Source organism: Salmo salar, unplaced genomic scaffold (assembly GCF_905237065.1).
Source record: "Salmo salar unplaced genomic scaffold, Ssal_v3.1, whole genome shotgun sequence".
NCBI lineage: Eukaryota > Metazoa > Chordata > Actinopteri > Salmoniformes > Salmonidae > Salmo > Salmo salar.
In genome coordinates, this window is record NW_025548224.1 from 68,315 (window position 1) to 90,437 (window position 22,123).

At 45.5% G+C, this 22,123-nt stretch overlaps 1 pseudogene; it reads right to left on the minus strand.

The window, feature by feature from the left end:
• LOC123732788 (rho GTPase-activating protein 8-like) overlaps window positions 1-18,555 on the minus strand; it is a 76,770-nt pseudogene extending 58,215 nt beyond the window's left edge.
• Window positions 18,556-22,123: the final 3,568 nt, after the last annotated feature.

The window sequence follows — 22,123 nt, forward strand, 5'->3', positions numbered from 1 at the left end:
CCACATCAGGACCTGCTAAATGAACTAGTGTAGCCCCACAGCCATATGACATAACCACATCAGGACCTGCTAAATGAACTAGTGTAGCCCCACAGCCACATGACATAACCACATCAGGACCTGTTAAATGAACTAGTGTCGCCCCACAGCCATATGACATAACCACATCAGGACCTGCTAAATGAACTAGTGTAGCCCCACAGCCACATGACATAACCACATCAGGACCTGTTAAATGAACTAGTGTCGCCCCACAGCCATATGACATAACCACATCAGGACCTGCTAAATGAACTAGTGTAGTAGCCCACAGCCATATGACATAACCACATCAGGATCTGCTAAATGAACTAGTGTAGTAGCCCCACAGCCATATGACATAACCACATCAGGACCTGCTAAATGAACTAGTGTAGCCCCACAGCCATATGACATAACCACATCAGGACCTGCTAAATGAACTAGTGTAGTAGCCCACAGCCATATGACATAACCACATCAGGACCTGCTAAATGAACTAGTGTAGTAGCCCCACAGCCATATGACATAACCACATCAGGACCTGCTAAATGAACTAGTGTAGCCCCACAGCCATATGACATAACCACATCAGGACCTGCTAAATGAACTACGTGTAGTACCCCACAGCCATATGACATAACCCCATCAGGACCTGCTAAATGAACTAGTGTAGTAGTCCACAGCCATATGACATAACCACATCAGGACCTGCTAAATGAACTAGTGTAGTCCAAGTCCACAGCCATATGACATAACCACATCAGGACCTGCTAAATGAACTAGTGTAGCCCACAGCCATATGACATAACCACATCAGGACCTGCTAAATGAACTAGTGTAGTAGTCCACAGCCATATGACATAACCACATCAGGACCTGCTAAATGAACTAGTGTAGCCCCACAGCCATATGACATAACCACATCAGGACCTGCTAAATGAACTAGTGTAGCTCCACAGCCATATGACATAACCACATCAGGACCTGCTAAATGAACTAGTGTAGTAGCCCACAGCCATATGACATAACCACATCAGGACCTGCTAAATGAACTAGTGTAGCCCCACAGCCATATGACATAACCACATCAGGACCTGCTAAATGAACTAGTGTAGTAGTCCACAGCCATATGACATAACCACATCAGGACCTGCTAAATGAACTAGTGTAGCCCCACAGCCATATGACATAACCACATCAGGACCTGCTAAATGAACTAGTGTAGCTAGCCCACAGCCATATGACATAACCACATCAGGACCTGCTAAATGAACTAGTGTAGAGTCCCACAGCCATATGACATAACCACATCAGGACCTGCTAAATGAACTAGTGTAGTACCCCACAGCCATATGACATAACCACATCAGGACCTGCTAAATGAACTAGTGTAGTACCCCACAGCCATATGACATAACCACATCAGGACCTGCTAAATGAACTAGTGTAGTAGCCCACAGCCATATGACATAACCACATCAGGACCTGCTAAATGAACTAGTGTAGTGTAGCCCACAGCCATATGACATAACCACATCAGGACCTGCTAAATGAACTAGTGTAGCCCCACAGCCATATGACATAACCACATCAGGACCTGCTAAATGAACTAGTGTAGTACCCCACAGCCATATGACATAACCACATCAGGACCTGCTAAATGAACTAGTGTAGCCCCACAGCCATATGACATAACCACATCAGGACCTGCTAAATGAACTAGTGTAGCCCCACAGCCATATGACATAACCACATCAGGACCTGCTAAATGAACTAGTGTAGCCCCACAGCCATATGACATAACCACATCAGGACCTGCTAAATGAACTAGTGTAGCCCCACAGCCATATGACATAACCACATCAGGACCTGCTAAATGAACTAGTGTAGTAGCCCACAGCCATATGACATAACCACATCAGGACCTGCTAAATGAACTAGTGTAGCCCCACAGCCATATGACATAACCACATCAGGACCTGCTAAATGAACTAGTGTAGCCCCACAGCCATATGACATAACCACATCAGGACCTGCTAAATGAACTAGTGTAGCCCCACAGCCATATGACATAACCACATCAGGACCTGCTAAATGAACTAGTGTAGCCCACAGCCATATGACATAACCACATCAGGACCTGCTAAATGAACTAGTGTAGTAGCCCACAGCCATATGACATAACCACATCAGGACCTGCTAAATGAACTAGTGTAGACCCCCACAGCCATATGACATAACCACATCAGGACCTGCTAAATGAACTAGTGTAGCAGCCCACAGCCATATGACATAACCACATCAGGACCTGCTAAATGAACTAGTGTAGCCCCCACAGCCATATGACATAACCACATCAGGACCTGCTAAATGAACTAGTGTAGCCCCACAGCCATATGACATAACCACATCAGGACCTGCTAAATGAACTAGTGTAGTAGCCCACAGCCATATGACATAACCACATCAGGACCTGCTAAATGAACTAGTGTAGCCCCACAGCCATATGACATAACCACATCAGGACCTGCTAAATGAACTAGTGTAGCCCCACAGCCATATGACATAACCACATCAGGACCTGCTAAATGAACTAGTGTAGTAGCCCACAGCCATATGACATAACCACATCAGGACCTGCTAAATGAACTAGTGTAGCCCCACAGCCATATGACATAACCACATCAGGACCTGCTAAATGAACTAGTGTAGCCCCACAGCCATATGACATAACCACATCAGGACCTGCTAAATGAACTAGTGTAGTAGCCCACAGCCATATGACATAACCACATCAGGACCTGCTAAATGAACTAGTGTAGTAGCCCACAGCCATATGACATAACCACATCAGGACCTGATAAATGAACTAGTGTAGTAGCCCACAGCCATATGACATAACCACATCAGGACCTGCTAAATGAACTAGTGTAGTAGTCCACAGCCATATGACATAACCACATCAGGACCTGCTAAATGAACTAGTGTAGCCCCACAGCCATATGACATAACCACATCAGGACTTGCTAAATGAACTAGTGTAGTAGCCCCACAGCCATATGACATAACCACATCAGGACCTGCTAAATGAACTAGTGTAGTAGTCCACAGCCATATGACATAACCACATCAGGACCTGCTAAATGAACTAGTGTAGCCCCACAGCCATATGACATAACCACATCAGGACCTGCTAAATGAACTAGTGTAGTAGTCCACAGCCATATGACATAACCACATCAGGACCTGCTAAATGAACTAGTGTAGTAGCCCACAGCCATATGACATAACCACATCAGGACCTGCTAAATGAACTAGTGTAGCCCCACAGCCATATGACATAACCACATCAGGACCTGCTAAATGAACTAGTGTAGCCCCACAGCCATATGACATAACCACATCAGGACCTGCTAAATGAACTAGTGTAGTAGTCCACAGCCATATGACATAACCACATCAGGACCTGCTAAATGAACTAGTGTAGTAGTCCACAGCCATATGACATAACCACATCAGGACCTGCTAAATGAACTAGTGTAGCCCCACAGCCATATGACATAACCACATCAGGACCTGCTAAATGAACTAGTGTAGCCCCACAGCCATATGACATAACCACATCAGGACCTGCTAAATGAACTAGTGTAGTAGTCCACAGCCATATGACATAACCACATCAGGACCTGCTAAATGAACTAGTGTAGCCCCACAGCCATATGACATAACCACATCAGGACCTGCTAAATGAACTAGTGTAGCCCCACAGCCATATGACATAACCACATCAGGACCTGCTAAATGAACTAGTGTAGTAGTCCACAGCCATATGACATAACCACATCAGGACCTGCTAAATGAACTAGTGTAGTAGCCCACAGCCATATGACATAACCACATCAGGACCTGCTAAATGAACTAGTGTAGCCCCACAGCCATATGACATAACCACATCAGGACCTGCTAAATGAACTAGTGTAGTAGTCCACAGCCATATGACATAACCACATCAGGACCTGCTAAATGAACTAGTGTAGCCCCACAGCCATATGACATAACCACATCAGGACCTGCTAAATGAACTAGTGTAGCTCCACAGCCATATGACATAACCACATCAGGACCTGCTAAATGAACTAGTGTAGTCCCACAGCCATATGACATAACCACATCAGGACCTGCTAAATGAACTAGTGTAGTAGCCCACAGCCATATGACATAACCACATCAGGACCTGCTAAATGAACTAGTGTAGTAGTCCACAGCCATATGACATAACCACATCAGGACCTGCTAAATGAACTAGTGTAGCCCCACAGCCATATGACATAACCACATCAGGACCTGCTAAATGAACTAGTGTAGCCCCACAGCCATATGACATAACCACATCAGGACCTGCTAAATGAACTAGTGTAGCCCCACAGCCATATGACATAACCACATCAGGACCTGCTAAATGAACTACTGTAGTAGCCCACAGCCATATGACATAACCACATCAGGACCTGCTAAATGAACTAGTGTAGTAGCCCACAGCCATATGACATAACCACATCAGGACCTGCTAAATGAACTAGTGTAGTAGCCCACAGCCATATGACATAACCACATCAGGACCTGCTAAATGAACTAGTGTAGCCCCACAGCCATATGACATAACCACATCAGGACCTGCTAAATGAACTAGTGTAGTACCCCACAGCCATATGACATAACCACATCAGGACCTGCTAAATGAACTAGTGTAGCCCCACAGCCATATGACATAACCACATCAGGACCTGCTAAATGAACTAGTGTAGCCCCACAGCCATATGACATAACCACATCAGGACCTGCTAAATGAACTAGTGTAGTAGCCCACAGCCATATGACATAACCACATCAGGACCTGCTAAATGAACTAGTGTAGCCCCACAGCCATATGACATAACCACATCAGGACCTGCTAAATGAACTAGTGTAGTAGTCCACAGCCATATGACATAACCACATCAGGACCTGCTAAATTAACTAGTGTAGCCCCACAGCCATATGACATAACCACATCAGGACCTGCTAAATGAACTAGTGTAGCCCCACAGCCATATGACATAACCACATCAGGACCTGCTAAATGAACTAGTGTAGCCCCACAGCCATATGACATAACCACATCAGGACCTGCTAAATGAACTAGTGTAGTAGTCCACAGCCATATGACATAACCACATCAGGACCTGCTAAATGAACTAGTGTAGTACCCCACAGCCATATGACATAACCACATCAGGACCTGCTAAATGAACTAGTGTAGTAGCCCACAGCCATATGACATAACCACATCAGGACCTGCTAAATGAACTAGTGTAGTAGCCCACAGCCATATGACATAACCACATCAGGACCTGCTAAATGAACTAGTGTAGCCCCACAGCCATATGACATAACCACATCAGGACCTGCTAAATGAACTAGTGTAGTAGCCCACAGCCATATGACATAACCACATCAGGACCTGCTAAATGAACTAGTGTAGCCCCACAGCCATATGACATAACCACATCAGGACCTGCTAAATGAACTAGTGTAGTAGCCCACAGCCATATGACATAACCACATCAGGACCTGCTAAATGAACTAGTGTAGCCCCACAGCCATATGACATAACCACATCAGGACCTGCTAAATGAACTAGTGTAGTAGTCCACAGCCATATGACATAACCACATCAGGACCTGCTAAATGAACTAGTGTAGCCCCACAGCCATATGACATAACCACATCAGGACCTGCTAAATGAACTAGTGTAGTAGTCCACAGCCATATGACATAACCACATCAGGACCTGCTAAATGAACTAGTGTAGCCCCACAGCCATATGACATAACCACATCAGGACCTGCTAAATGAACTAGTGTAGTAGTCCACAGCCATATGACATAACCACATCAGGACCTGCTAAATGAACTAGTGTAGTAGTCCACAGCCATATGACATAACCACATCAGGACCTGCTAAATGAACTAGTGTAGCCCCACAGCCATATGACATAACCACATCAGGACCTGCTAAATGAACTAGTGTAGCTCCACAGCCATATGACATAACCACATCAGGACCTGTTAAATTAACTAGTGTAGTAGTCCACAGCCATATGACATAACCACATCAGGACCTGCTAAATGAACTAGTGTAGGCCCACAGCCATATGACATAACCACATCAGGACCTGCTAAATGAACTAGTGTAGTAGTCCACAGCCATATGACATAACCACATCAGGACCTGCTAAATGAACTAGTGTAGCCCCACAGCCATATGACATAACCACATCAGGACCTGCTAAATGAACTAGTGTAGCTCCACAGCCATATGACATAACCACATCAGGACCTGCTAAATGAACTAGTGTAGTCCCACAGCCATATGACATAACCACATCAGGACCTGCTAAATGAACTAGTGTAGTAGCCCACAGCCATATGACATAACCACATCAGGACCTGCTAAATGAACTAGTGTAGTAGCCCACAGCCATATGACATAACCACATCAGGACCTGCTAAATGAACTAGTGTAGTAGTCCACAGCCATATGACATAACCACATCAGGACCTGCTAAATGAACTAGTGTAGCCCCACAGCCATATGACATAACCACATCAGGACCTGCTAAATGAACTAGTGTAGCCCCACAGCCATATGACATAACCACATCAGGACCTGCTAAATGAACTAGTGTAGCCCCACAGCCATATGACATAACCACATCAGGACCTGCTAAATGAACTACTGTAGTAGCCCACAGCCATATGACATAACCACATCAGGACCTGCTAAATGAACTAGTGTAGTAGCCCACAGCCATATGACATAACCACATCAGGACCTGCTAAATGAACTAGTGTAGTCCACAGCCATATGACATAACCACATCAGGACCTGCTAAATGAACTAGTGTAGTAGCCCACAGCCATATGACATAACCACATCAGGACCTGTTAAATGAACTAGTGTAGCCCACAGCCATATGACATAACCACATCAGGACCTGCTAAATGAACTAGTGTAGTAGCCCACAGCCATATGACATAACCACATCAGGACCTGCTAAATGAACTAGTGTAGCCCCACAGCCATATGACATAACCACATCAGGACCTGCTAAATGAACTAGTGTAGCCCCACAGCCATATGACATAACCACATCAGGACCTGCTAAATGAACTAGTGTAGCCCACAGCCATATGACATAACCACATCAGGACCTGCTAAATGAACTAGTGTAGCCCCACAGCCATATGACATAACCACATCAGGACCTGTTAAATGAACTAGTGAGCCCCACAGCCATATGACATAACCACATCAGGACCTGCTAAATGAACTAGTGTAGTAGTCCACAGCCATATGACATAACCACATCAGGACCTGCTAAATGACCTAGTGTAGCCCCACAGCCATATGACATAACCACATCAGGACCTGCTAAATGAACTAGTGTAGTAGTCCACAGCCATATGACATAACCACATCAGGACCTGCTAAATGAACTAGTGTAGCCCCACAGCCATATGACATAACCACATCAGGACCTGCTAAATGAACTAGTGTAGTAGCCCACAGCCATATGACATAACCACATCAGGACCTGCTAAATGAACTAGTGTAGTAGCCCACAGCCATATGACATAACCACATCAGGACCTGCTAAATGAACTAGTGTAGCCCCACAGCCATATGACATAACCACATCAGGACCTGCTAAATGAACTAGTGTAGCCCCACAGCCATATGACATAACCACACCAGGACCTGCTAAATGAACTAGTGTAGCCCCACAGCCATATGACATAACCACATCAGGACCTGCTAAATGAACTAGTGTAGTAGCCCCACAGCCATATGACATAACCACATCAGGACCTGCTAAATGAACTAGTGTAGTAGTCCACAGCCATATGACATAACCACATCAGGACCTGCTAAATGAACTAGTGTAGTAGCCCACAGCCATATGACATAACCACATCAGGACCTGCTAAATGAACTAGTGTAGCCCCACAGCCACATGACATAACCACATCAGGACCTGCTAAATGAACTAGTGTAGCCCCACAGCCATATGACATAACCACATCAGGACCTGCTAAATGAACTAGTGTAGTAGCCCACAGCCATATGACATAACCACATCAGGACCTGCTAAATGAACTAGTGTAGTAGCCCCACAGCCATATGACATAACCACATCAGGACCTGCTAAATGAACTAGTGTAGTAGCCCACAGCCATATGACATAACCACATCAGGACCTGCTAAATGAACTAGTGTAGCCCCACAGCCATATGACATAACCACATCAGGACCTGCTAAATGAACTAGTGTAGCCCCACAGCCATATGACATAACCACATCAGGACCTGCTAAATGAACTAGTGTAGCCCCACAGCCATATGACATAACCACATCAGGACCTGCTAAATGAACTAGTGTAGCCCCACAGCCATATGACATAACCACATCAGGACCTGCTAAATGAACTAGTGTAGCCCCACAGCCATATGACATAACCACATCAGGACCTGCTAAATGAACTAGTGTAGTAGTCCACAGCCATATGACATAACCACATCAGGACCTGCTAAATGAACTAGTGTAGCCCCACAGCCATATGACATAACCACATCAGGACCTGCTAAATGAACTAGTGTAGTAGTCCACAGCCATATGACATAACCACATCAGGACCTGCTAAATGAACTAGTGTAGCCCCACAGCCATATGACATAACCACATCAGGACCTGCTAAATGAACTAGTGTAGTAGCCCACAGCCATATGACATAACCACATCAGGACCTGCTAAATGAACTAGTGTAGCCCCACAGCCATATGACATAACCACATCAGGACCTGCTAAATGAACTAGTGTAGCTCCACAGCCATATGACATAACCACATCAGGACCTGTTAAATTAACTAGTGTAGTAGTCCACAGCGATATGACATAACCACATCAGGACCTGCTAAATGAACTAGTGTAGCCCCACAGCCATATGACATAACCACATCAGGACCTGCTAAATGAACTAGTGTAGTAGTCCACAGCCATATGACATAACCACATCAGGACCTGCTAAATGAACTAGTGTAGCCCCACAGCCATATGACATAACCACATCAGGACCTGCTAAATGAACTAGTGTAGCTCCACAGCCATATGACATAACCACATCAGGACGTGCTAAATGAACTAGTGTAGTCCCACAGCCATATGACATAACCACATCAGGACCTGCTAAATGAACTAGTGTAGTAGCCCACAGCCATATGACATAACCACATCAGGACCTGCTAAATGAACTAGTGTAGTAGCCCACAGCCATATGACATAACCACATCAGGACCTGCTAAATGAACTAGTGTAGCCCCACAGCCACATGACATAACCACATCAGGACCTGCTAAATGAACTAGTGTAGCCCCACAGCCATATGACATAACCACATCAGGACCTGCTAAATGAACTAGTGTAGCAGCCCACAGCCATATGACATAACCACATCAGGACCTGCTAAATGAACTAGTGTAGTAGCCCCACAGCCATATGACATAACCACATCAGGACCTGCTAAATGAACTAGTGTAGTAGCCCACAGCCATATGACATAACCACATCAGGACCTGCTAAATGAACTAGTGTAGCCCCACAGCCATATGACATAACCACATCAGGACCTGCTAAATGAACTAGTGTAGCCCCACAGCCATATGACATAACCACATCAGGACCTGCTAAATGAACTAGTGTAGTAGCCCACAGCCATATGACATAACCACATCAGGACCTGCTAAATGAACTAGTGTAGTAGTCCACAGCCATATGACATAACCACATCAGGACCTGCTAAATGAACTAGTGTAGCCCCACAGCCATATGACATAACCACATCAGGACCTGCTAAATGAACTAGTGTAGCTCCACAGCCATATGACATAACCACATCAGGACCTGTTAAATTAACTAGTGTAGTAGTCCACAGCCATATGACATAACCACATCAGGACCTGCTAAATGAACTAGTGTAGCCCCACAGCCATATGACATAACCACATCAGGACCTGCTAAATGAACTAGTGTAGTAGCCCACAGCCATATGACATAACCACATCAGGACCTGCTAAATGAACTAGTGTAGCCCCCACAGCCATATGACATAACCACATCAGGACCTGCTAAATGAACTAGTGTAGCTCCACAGCCATATGACATAACCACATCAGGACGTGCTAAATGAACTAGTGTAGTCCCACAGCCATATGACATAACCACATCAGGACCTGCTAAATGAACTAGTGTAGTAGCCCACAGCCATATGACATAACCACATCAGGACCTGCTAAATGAACTAGTGTAGTAGCCCACAGCCATATGACATAACCACATCAGGACCTGCTAAATGAACTAGTGTAGTAGTCCACAGCCATATGACATAACCACATCAGGACCTGCTAAATGAACTAGTGTAGCCCCACAGCCATATGACATAACCACATCAGGACCTGCTAAATGAACTAGTGTAGCCCCACAGCCATATGACATAACCACATCAGGACCTGCTAAATGAACTACTGTAGTAGCCCACAGCCATATGACATAACCACATCAGGACCTGCTAAATGAACTAGTGTAGTAGCCCACAGCCATATGACATAACCACATCAGGACCTGCTAAATGAACTAGTGTAGTAGCCCACAGCCATATGACATAACCACATCAGGACCTGCTAAATGAACTAGTGTAGCCCCACAGCCACATGACATAACCACATCAGGACCTGCTAAATGAACTAGTGTAGCCCCACAGCCATATGACATAACCACATCAGGACCTGCTAAATGAACTAGTGTAGTAGCCCACAGCCATATGACATAACCACATCAGGACCTGCTAAATGAACTAGTGTAGTAGCCCCACAGCCATATGACATAACCACATCAGGACCTGCTAAATGAACTAGTGTAGTAGCCCACAGCCATATGACATAACCACATCAGGACCTGCTAAATGAACTAGTGTAGCCCCACAGCCATATGACATAACCACATCAGGACCTGCTAAATGAACTAGTGTAGTAGTCCACAGCCATATGACATAACCACATCAGGACCTGCTAAATGAACTAGTGTAGTAGCCCCACAGCCATATGACATAACCACATCAGGACCTGCTAAATGAACTAGTGTAGCCCCACAGCCATATGACATAACCACATCAGGACCTGCTAAATGAACTAGTGTAGTAGTCCACAGCCATATGACATAACCACATCAGGACCTGCTAAATGAACTAGTGTAGCCCCACAGCCATATGACATAACCACATCAGGACCTGCTAAATGAACTAGTGTAGCCCCACAGCCATATGACATAACCACATCAGGACCTGCTAAATGAACTAGTGTAGTAGTCCACAGCCATATGACATAACCACATCAGGACCTGCTAAATGAACTAGTGTAGTAGCCCACAGCCATGACATAACCACATCAGGACCTGCTAAATGAACTAGTGTAGCCCCACAGCCATATGACATAACCACATCAGGACCTGCTAAATGAACTAGTGTAGTAGCCCACAGCCATATGACATAACCACATCAGGACCTGCTAAATGAACTAGTGTAGCCCCACAGCCATATGACATAACCACATCAGGACCTGCTAAATGAACTAGTGTAGTAGTCCACAGCCATATGACATAACCACATCAGGACCTGCTAAATGAACTAGTGTAGCCCCACAGCCATATGACATAACCACATCAGGACCTGCTAAATGAACTAGTGTAGCTCCACAGCCATATGACATAACCACATCAGGACGTGCTAAATGAACTAGTGTAGTCCCACAGCCATATGACATAACCACATCAGGACCTGCTAAATGAACTAGTGTAGTAGCCCACAGCCATATGACATAACCACATCAGGACCTGCTAAATGAACTAGTGTAGTAGCCCACAGCCATATGACATAACCACATCAGGACCTGCTAAATGAACTAGTGTAGTAGTCCACAGCCATATGACATAACCACATCAGGACCTGCTAAATGAACTAGTGTAGCCCCACAGCCATATGACATAACCACATCAGGACCTGCTAAATGAACTAGTGTAGCCCCACAGCCATATGACATAACCACATCAGGACCTGCTAAATGAACTAGTGTAGCCCCACAGCCATATGACATAACCACATCAGGACCTGCTAAATGAACTACTGTAGTAGCCCACAGCCATATGACATAACCACATCAGGACCTGCTAAATGAACTAGTGTAGTAGCCCACAGCCATATGACATAACCACATCAGGACCTGCTAAATGAACTAGTGTAGTAGTCCACAGCCATATGACATAACCACATCAGGACCTGCTAAATGAACTAGTGTAGTAGCCCACAGCCATATGACATAACCACATCAGGACCTGCTAAATGAACTAGTGTAGCCCCACAGCCACATGACATAACCACATCAGGACCTGCTAAATGAACTAGTGTAGCCCCACAGCCATATGACATAACCACATCAGGACCTGCTAAATGAACTAGTGTAGTAGCCCACAGCCATATGACATAACCACATCAGGACCTGCTAAATGAACTAGTGTAGTAGCCCACAGCCATATGACATAACCACATCAGGACCTGCTAAATGAACTAGTGTAGTAGCCCCACAGCCATATGACATAACCACATCAGGACCTGCTAAATGAACTAGTGTAGTAGCCCCACAGCCATATGACATAACCACATCAGGACCTGCTAAATGAACTAGTGTAGTAGTCCACAGCCATATGACATAACCACATCAGGACCTGCTAAATGAACTAGTGTAGCCCCACAGCCATATGACATAACCACATCAGGACCTGCTAAATGAACTAGTGTAGCCCCACAGCCATATGACATAACCACATCAGGACCTGCTAAATGAACTAGTGTAGCCCCACAGCCATATGACATAACCACATCAGGACCTGCTAAATGAACTAGTGTAGCCCCACAGCCATATGACATAACCACATCAGGACCTGCTAAATGAACTAGTGTAGCTCCACAGCCATATGACATAACCACATCAGGACGTGCTAAATGAACTAGTGTAGTCCCACAGCCATATGACATAACCACATCAGGACCTGCTAAATGAACTAGTGTAGTAGCCCACAGCCATATGACATAACCACATCAGGACCTGCTAAATGAACTAGTGTAGTAGCCCACAGCCATATGACATAACCACATCAGGACCTGCTAAATGAACTAGTGTAGTAGTCCACAGCCATATGACATAACCACATCAGGACCTGCTAAATGAACTAGTGTAGCCCCACAGCCATATGACATAACCACATCAGGACCTGCTAAATGAACTAGTGTAGCCCCACAGCCATATGACATAACCACATCAGGACCTGCTAAATGAACTAGTGTAGCCCCACAGCCATATGACATAACCACATCAGGACCTGCTAAATGAACTAGTGGTACCCCACAGCCATATGACATAACCACATCAGGACCTGCTAAATGAACTAGTGTAGCCCCACAGCCATATGACATAACCACATCAGGACCTGCTAAATGAACTAGTGTAGCCCCACAGCCATATGACATAACCACATCAGGACCTGCTAAATGAACTAGTGTAGTAGTCCACAGCCATATGACATAACCACATCAGGACCTGCTAAATGAACTAGTGTAGCCCCACAGCCATATGACATAACCACATCAGGACCTGCTAAATGAACTAGTGTAGTAGCCCACAGCCATATGACATAACCACATCAGGACCTGCTAAATGAACTAGTGTAGCCCCACAGCCACATGACATAACCACATCAGGACCTGCTAAATGAACTAGTGTAGCCCCACAGCCATATGACATAACCACATCAGGACCTGCTAAATGAACTAGTGTAGTAGCCCACAGCCATATGACATAACCACATCAGGACCTGCTAAATGAACTAGTGTAGTAGCCCCACAGCCATATGACATAACCACATCAGGACCTGCTAAATGAACTAGTGTAGTAGCCCACAGCCATATGACATAACCACATCAGGACCTGCTAAATGAACTAGTGTAGTAGCCCCACAGCCATATGACATAACCACATCAGGACCTGCTAAATGAACTAGTGTAGTAGCCCACAGCCATATGACATAACCACACCAGGACCTGCTAAATGAACTAGTGTAGCCCCACAGCCATATGACATAACCACATCAGGACCTGCTAAATGAACTAGTGTAGTAGTCCACAGCCATATGACATAACCACATCAGGACCTGCTAAATGAACTAGTGTAGTAGCCCCACAGCCATATGACATAACCACATCAGGACCTGCTAAATGAACTAGTGTAGCCCCACAGCCATATGACATAACCACATCAGGACCTGCTAAATGAACTAGTGTAGCCCCACAGCCATATGACATAACCACATCAGGACCTGCTAAATGAACTAGTGTAGTCGCCCACAGCCATATGACATAACCACATCAGGACCTGCTAAATGAACTAGTGTAGTCCACAGCCATATGACATAACCACATCAGGACCTGCTAAATGAACTAGTGTAGCCCCACAGCCATATGACATAACCACATCAGGACCTGCTAAATGAACTAGTGTAGCCCCACAGCCATATGACATAACCACATCAGGACCTGCTAAATGAACTAGTGTAGTAGTCCACAGCCATATGACATAACCACATCAGGACCTGCTAAATGAACTAGTGTAGCCTCACAGCCATATGACATAACCACATCAGGACCTGCTAAATGAACTAGTGTAGCCCCACAGCCATATGACATAACCACATCATGACCTGCTAAATGAACTAGTGTAGTAGCCCACAGCCATATGACATAACCACATCAGGACCTGCTAAATGAACTAGTGTAGCCCCACAGCCATATGACATAACCACATCAGGACCTGCTAAATGAACTAGTGTAGTAGCCCACAGCCATATGACATAACCACATCAGGACCTGCTAAATGAACTAGTGTAGTAGTCCACAGCCATATGACATAACCACATCAGGACCTGCTAAATGAACTAGTGTAGCCCCACAGCCATATGACATAACCACATCATGACCTGCTAAATGAACTAGTGTAGTAGTCCACAGCCATATGACATAACCACATCAGGACCTGCTAAATGAACTAGTGTAGTAGTCCACAGCCATATGACATAACCACATCAGGACCTGCTAAATGAACTAGTGTAGTAGCCCACAGCCATATGACATAACCACATCAGGACCTGCTAAATGAACTAGTGTAGTAGTCCACAGCCATATGACATAACCACATCAGGACCTGCTAAATGAACTAGTGTAGTAGCCCACAGCCATATGACATAACCACATCAGGACCTGCTAAATGAACTAGTGTAGCCCCACAGCCATATGACATAACCACATCAGGACCTGTTAAATGAACTAGTGTAGTAGCCCACAGCCATATGACATAACCACATCAGGACCTGCTAAATGAACTAGTGTAGCCCACAGCCATATGACATAACCACATCAGGACCTGCTAAATGAACTAGTGTAGCCCCACAGCCATATGACATAACCACATCAGGACCTGCTAAATGAACTAGTGTAGTAGCCCACAGCCATATGACATAACCACATCAGGACCTGCTAAATGAACTAGTGTAGCCCACAGCCATATGACATAACCACATCAGGACCTGCTAAATGAACTAGTGTAGTAGCCCACAGCCATATGACATAACCACATCAGGACCTGCTAAATGAACTAGTGTAGCCCCACAGCCATATGACATAACCACATCAGGACCTGCTAAATGAACTAGTGTAGCTCCACAGCCATATGACATAACCACATCAGGACCTGCTAAATGAACTAGTGTAGCCCCACAGCCATATGACATAACCACATCAGGACCTGCTAAATGAACTAGTGTAGCCCCACAGCCATATGACATAACCACATCAGGACCTGCTAAATGAACTAGTGTAGCCCCACAGCCATATGACATAACCACATCAGGACCTGCTAAATGAACTAGTGTAGTAGCCCCACAGCCATATGACATAACCACATCAGGACCTGCTAAATGAACTAGTGTAGCCCCACAGCCATATGACATAACCACATCAGGACCTGCTAAATGAACTAGTGTAGCCCCACAGCCATATGACATAACCACATCAGGACCTGTTAAATGAACTAGTGTAGTAGTCCACAGCCATATGACATAACCACATCAGGACCTGCTAAATGAACTAGTGTAGTAGTCCACAGCCATATGACATAACCACATCAGGACCTGCTAAATGAACTAGTGTAGTAGCCCACAGCCATATGACATAACCACATCAGGATCACGTTAGGACTACCTGGAGGATCCCGTGTCGAGCCACATCGTAGTAGGAGGTGTCCTGTTTACCTGTGACCTGGAGGATCCCGTGTCGAGCCACATCGTAGTAGGAGGTGTCCTGTGACCTGGAGGATCCCGTGTCGAGCCACATCGTAGTAGGAGGTGTCCTGGTTACCTGTGACCTGGAGGATCCCGTGTCGAGCCACATCGTAGTAGGGGGTGTCCTGTTTACCTGTGACCTGGAGGATCCCGTGTCGACCCACATCGTAGTAGGAGGTGTCCTGTTTACCTGTGACCTGGAGGATCCCGTGTCGAGCCACATCGTAGTAGGAGGTGTCCTGTTTACCTGTGACCTGGAGGATCCCGTGTCGAGCCACATCGTAGTAGGAGGTGTCCTGGTTACCTGTGACCTGGAGGATCCCGTGTCGAGCCACATCGTAGTAGGAGGTGTCCTGTTTACCTGGAGGATCCCGTGTCGAGCCACATCGTAGTAGGAGGTGTCCTGTTTACCTGTGACCTGGAGGATCCCGTGTCGAGCCACATCGTAGTAGGAGGTGTCCTGTTTACCTGGAGGATCCCGTGTCGAGCCACATCGTAGTAGGAGGTGTCCTGGTTACCTGTGACCTGGAGGATCCCGTGTCGAGCCACATCGTAGTAGGAGGTGTCCTGTTTACCTGTGACCTGGAGGATCCCGTGTCGAGCCACATCGTAGTAGGGGGTGTCCTGTTTACCTGTGACCTGGAGGATCCCGTGTCGAGCCACATCATAGTAGGAGGTGTCCTGTTTACCTGTGACCTGGAGGATCCCGTGTCGAGCCACATCGTAGTAGGAGGTGTCCTGGTTACCTGTGACCTGGAGGATCCCGTGTCGAGCCACATCGTAGTAGGAGGTGTCCTGGTTACCTGTGACCTGGAGGATCCCGTGTCGAGCCACATCGTAGTAGGGGGTGTCCTGGTTACCTGGAGGATCCCGTGTCGAGCCACATCGTAGTAGGAGGTGTCCTGGTTACCTGTGACCTGGAGGATCCCGTGTCGAGCCACATCGTAGTAGGAGGTGTCCTGGTTACCTGGAGGATCCCGTGTCGAGCCACATCGTAGTAGGGGGTGTCCTGTTTACCTGTGACCTGGAGGATCCCGTGTCGAGCCACATCGTAGTAGGGGGTGTCCTGGTTACCTGGAGGATCCCGTGTCGAGCCACATCGTAGTAGGGGGTGTCCTGTTTACCTGTGACCTGGAGGATCCCGTGTCGAGCCACATCGTAGTAGGAGGTGTCCTATTTACCTGTGACCTGGAGGATCCCGTGTCGAGCCACATCGTAGTAGGAGGTGTCCTGGTTACCTGTGACCTGGAGGATCCCGTGTCGAGCCACATCGTAGTAGGAGGTGTCCTGGTTACCTGTGACCTGGACGATCCCGTGTCGAGCCACATCGTAGTAGGAGGTGTCCTGTTTACCTGTGACCTGGAGGATCCCGTGTCGAGCCACATCGTAGTAGGGGTTGTCCTGTTTACCTGTGACCTGGAGGATCCCGTGTCGAGTAGGGGGTGTCCTGTTTACCTGTGACCTGGAGGATCCCGTGTCGAGCCACATCGTAGTAGGGGGTGTCCTGGTTACCTGGAGGATCCCGTGTCGAGCCACATCGTAGTAGGAGGTGTCCTGGTTACCTGGAGGATCCCGTGTCGAGCCACATCGTAGTAGGAGGTGTCCTGGTTACCTGTGACCTGGAGGATCCCGTGTCGAGCCACATCGTAGTAGGGGGTGTCCTGGTTACCTGGAGGATCCCGTGTCGAGCCACATCGTAGTAGGAGGTGTCCTGGTTACCTGGAGGATCCCGTGTCGAGCCACATCGTAGTAGGAGGTGTCCTGGTTACCTGTGACCTGGAGGATCCCGTGTCGAGCCACATCGTAGTAGGGGTGAGAGGTGTCCTGGTTACCTGTGACCTGGAGGATCCCGTGTCGAGCCACATCGTAGTAGGGGTGAGAGGTGTCCTGGCTGAAGCTGACTCTACGTGGGGGTGGAGGGCGATCCGGACGGTAGCTGTGACGACCCTGTTCCTCATCTTCCTCCTTCTGCAGCTCTGAGGAGACAAATAGAGGGTCGCATTGTTACACCAAAACGGGCCATGTTGCAGTACCAGTCTTAGGCCTTCTCTGTAGACTACTGCGGTTGATGGGATCCTCGGGACGTCCCTAACCCATTTAAAATGGTTAAGGTTAGCAGGGCTCTGGGATCCTCGGGACGTCCCTAACCCATTTAAAATGGTTAAGGTTAGCAGGGCTCTGGGATCCTCGGGACGTCCCTAACCCATTTAAAATGGTTCAGGTTAGCAGGGCTCTGGGATCCTCGGGACGTCCCTAACCCATTTAAAATGGTTAAGGTTAGCAGGGCTCTGGGATCCTCGGGACGTCCCTAACCCATTTAAAATGGTTAAGGTTAGCAGGGCTCTGGGATCCTCGGGACGTCCCTAACCCGTTTAAAATGGTTAAGGTTAGCAGGGCTCTGGGATCCTCGGGACGTCCCTAACCCATTTAAAATGGTTAAGGTTAGCAGGGCTCTGGGATCCTCGGGACGTCCCTAACCCGTTTAAAATGGTTAAGGTTAGCAGGGCTCTGGGATCCTCGGGACGTCCCTAACCCGTTTAAAATGGTTAAGGTTAGCAGGGCTCTGGGATCCTCGGGACGTCCCTAACCCGTTTAAAATGGTTAAGGTTAGCAGGGCTCTGGGATCCTCGGGACGTCCCTAACCCATTTAAAATGGTTAAGGTTAGCAGGGCTCTGGGATCCTCGGGACGTCCCTAACCCATTTAAAATGGTTAAGGTTAGCAGGGCTCTATAAAATACGTCATTCGGAGAACGCGGACGGAGTCACAGAATCCAGAAAATAAAACGGAATTCAACAATATTCAAAAATCTACTGAACTCAGTAGGGAATCGAACTAAATGTATTGAACTCAATAGGGAATCGAACTAAATGTATTGAACTCAATAGGGAGTCAACTAAATTTATTGAACTCAATAGGGAGTCAACTAAATGTATTGAACTCAATAGGGAGTCAACTAAATGTATTGAACTCAATAGGGAGTCAACTAAATGTATTGAACTCAGTAGGGAATCAACTAAATGTATTGAACTCAGTAGGGAGTCAACTAAATGTATTGAACTCAGTAGGGAGTCAACTAAATGTATTGAACTCAATAGGGAGTCAACTAAATGTATTGAACTCAATAGGGAGTCAACTAAATGTATTGAACTCAATAGGGAATCAACTAAATGTATTGAACTCAGTAGGGAATCAACTAAATGTATTGAACTCAATAGGGAGTCAACTAAATGTATTGAACTCAGTAGGGAATCGAACTAAATGTATTGAACTCAGTAGGGAATCGAACTAAATGTATTGAACTCAATAGGGAATCAACTAAATGTATTGAACTCAGTAGGGAATCAACTAAATGTATTGAACTCAGTAGGGAATCGAACTAAATGTATTGAACTCAATAGGGAATCAACTAAATGTATTGAACTCAGTAGGGAATCGAACTAAATGTATTGAACTCAGTAGGGAATCGAACTAAATGTATTGAACTCAATAGGGAATCAACTAAATGTATTGAACTCAGTAGGGAATCAACTAAATGTATTGAACTCAGTAGGGAATCAACTAAATGTATTGAACTCAATAGGGAATCAACTAAATGTATTGAACTCAATAGGGAATCAACTAAATGTATTGAACTCAATAGGGAATCAACTAAATGTATTGAACTCAATAGGGAATCAACTAAATGTATTGAACTCAATAGGGAATCAACTAAATGTATTGAACTCAGTAGGGAATCAACTAAATGTATTGAACTCAGTAGGGAATCAACTAAATGTATTGAACTCAGTAGGGAATCAACTAAATGTATTGAACTCAGTAGGGAATCAACTAAATGTATTGAACTCAATAGGGAATCGAACTAAATGTATTGAACTCAATAGGGAATCAACTAAATGTATTGAAAATGTATTAAATTTGCCCGAGTTTATCATAAGACATGAACAGAATGCATTAGTGATTTCATTTCCTACAATTTACCGAAGAGACAACGAGAATGTCCCCGTGTGTACAGACCGCTGTCTAGCCGTTAACAACGATTGTAAATGAGAAACCTTCTGGTAGATCAGATTTATTTATATAAAGTATTTTTTCTACATTAGCAGCTGTCAAAGTGCTTCAATTTAGTTGTTTTTCTATTACAATTTATTTCTTTATTTTTAAATAGTGATTTTTGAGAGCGAAAACCCGAGACAGAATCAGGCTAAAAGAATGTACTGGATTGTATAGGGCAATGGATTAGGATTAGGATTTAGGATATGGACATCCCAGGGATCCCGGATAGCACTACACCTTGATTAAACAGCCATGTTGAACCCAAAAAAGTAGATGGTAAACGTCAGTGTTGTTCTGTAGCACACTGAGGAGGTTGATGACAATGTTATACATGCTGTTCTTTCAAAATACGACACATAACTAGTCCTGTACTGACTAGTGACTACTGACTAGGTTATTACGTCACTTCAACGACACATAACTAGTCCTGTACAGACTACCGACTACTGACTAGGTTATTACGTCACTTCAACGACACATAACTAGTCCTGTACAGACTACCGACTACTGACTAGGTTATTACGTCACTTCAACGACACATAACTAGTCCTGTACAGACTACCGACTACTGACTAGGTTATTACGTCACTTCAACGACACATAACTAGTCCTGTACAGACTAGTGACTAGGTTATGACGTCACTTCAACGACACATAACTAGTCCTGTACAGACTACCGACTACTGACTAGGTTATTACATCACTTCAACGACACATAACTAGTCGTGTACTGACTAGTGACTAGGTTATGACATCACTTCAACGACACATAACTAGTCCTGTACTGACTAGTGACTAGGTTATGACGTCACTTCAACGACACATAACTAGTCCTGTACAGACTACCGACTACTGACTAGGTTATTACATCACTTCAACGACACATAACTAGTCGTGTACTGACTAGTGACTAGGTTATGACATCACTTCAACGACACATAACTAGTCCTGTACTGACTAGTGACTAGGTTATGACGTCACTTCAACGACACATAACTAGTCCTGTACAGACTACTGACTAGGTTATGACGTCACTTCAACGACACATAACTAGTCCTGTACAGACTACCGACTAGTGACTAGGTTATGACATCACTTCAACGACACATAACTAGTCCTGTACAGACTACTGACTAGTGACTAGGTTATGACATCACTTCAACGACACATAACTAGTCCTGTACAGACTACTGACTAGTGACTAGGTTATGACGTCACTTCAACGACACATAACTAGTCCTGTACAGACTACCGACTAGGTTATGACATCACTTCAATGACACATAACTAGTCCTGTACAGACTAGTGACTAGGTTATGACATCACTTCAACGACACATAACTAGTCCTGTACAGACTACCGACTAGGTTATGACATCACTTCAATGACACATAACTAGTCCTGTACAGACTACCGACTAGTGACTAGGTTATGACATCACTTCAACGACACATAACTAGTCCTGTACAGACTACTACTACTGACTAGGTTATGACATCACTTCAACGACACAT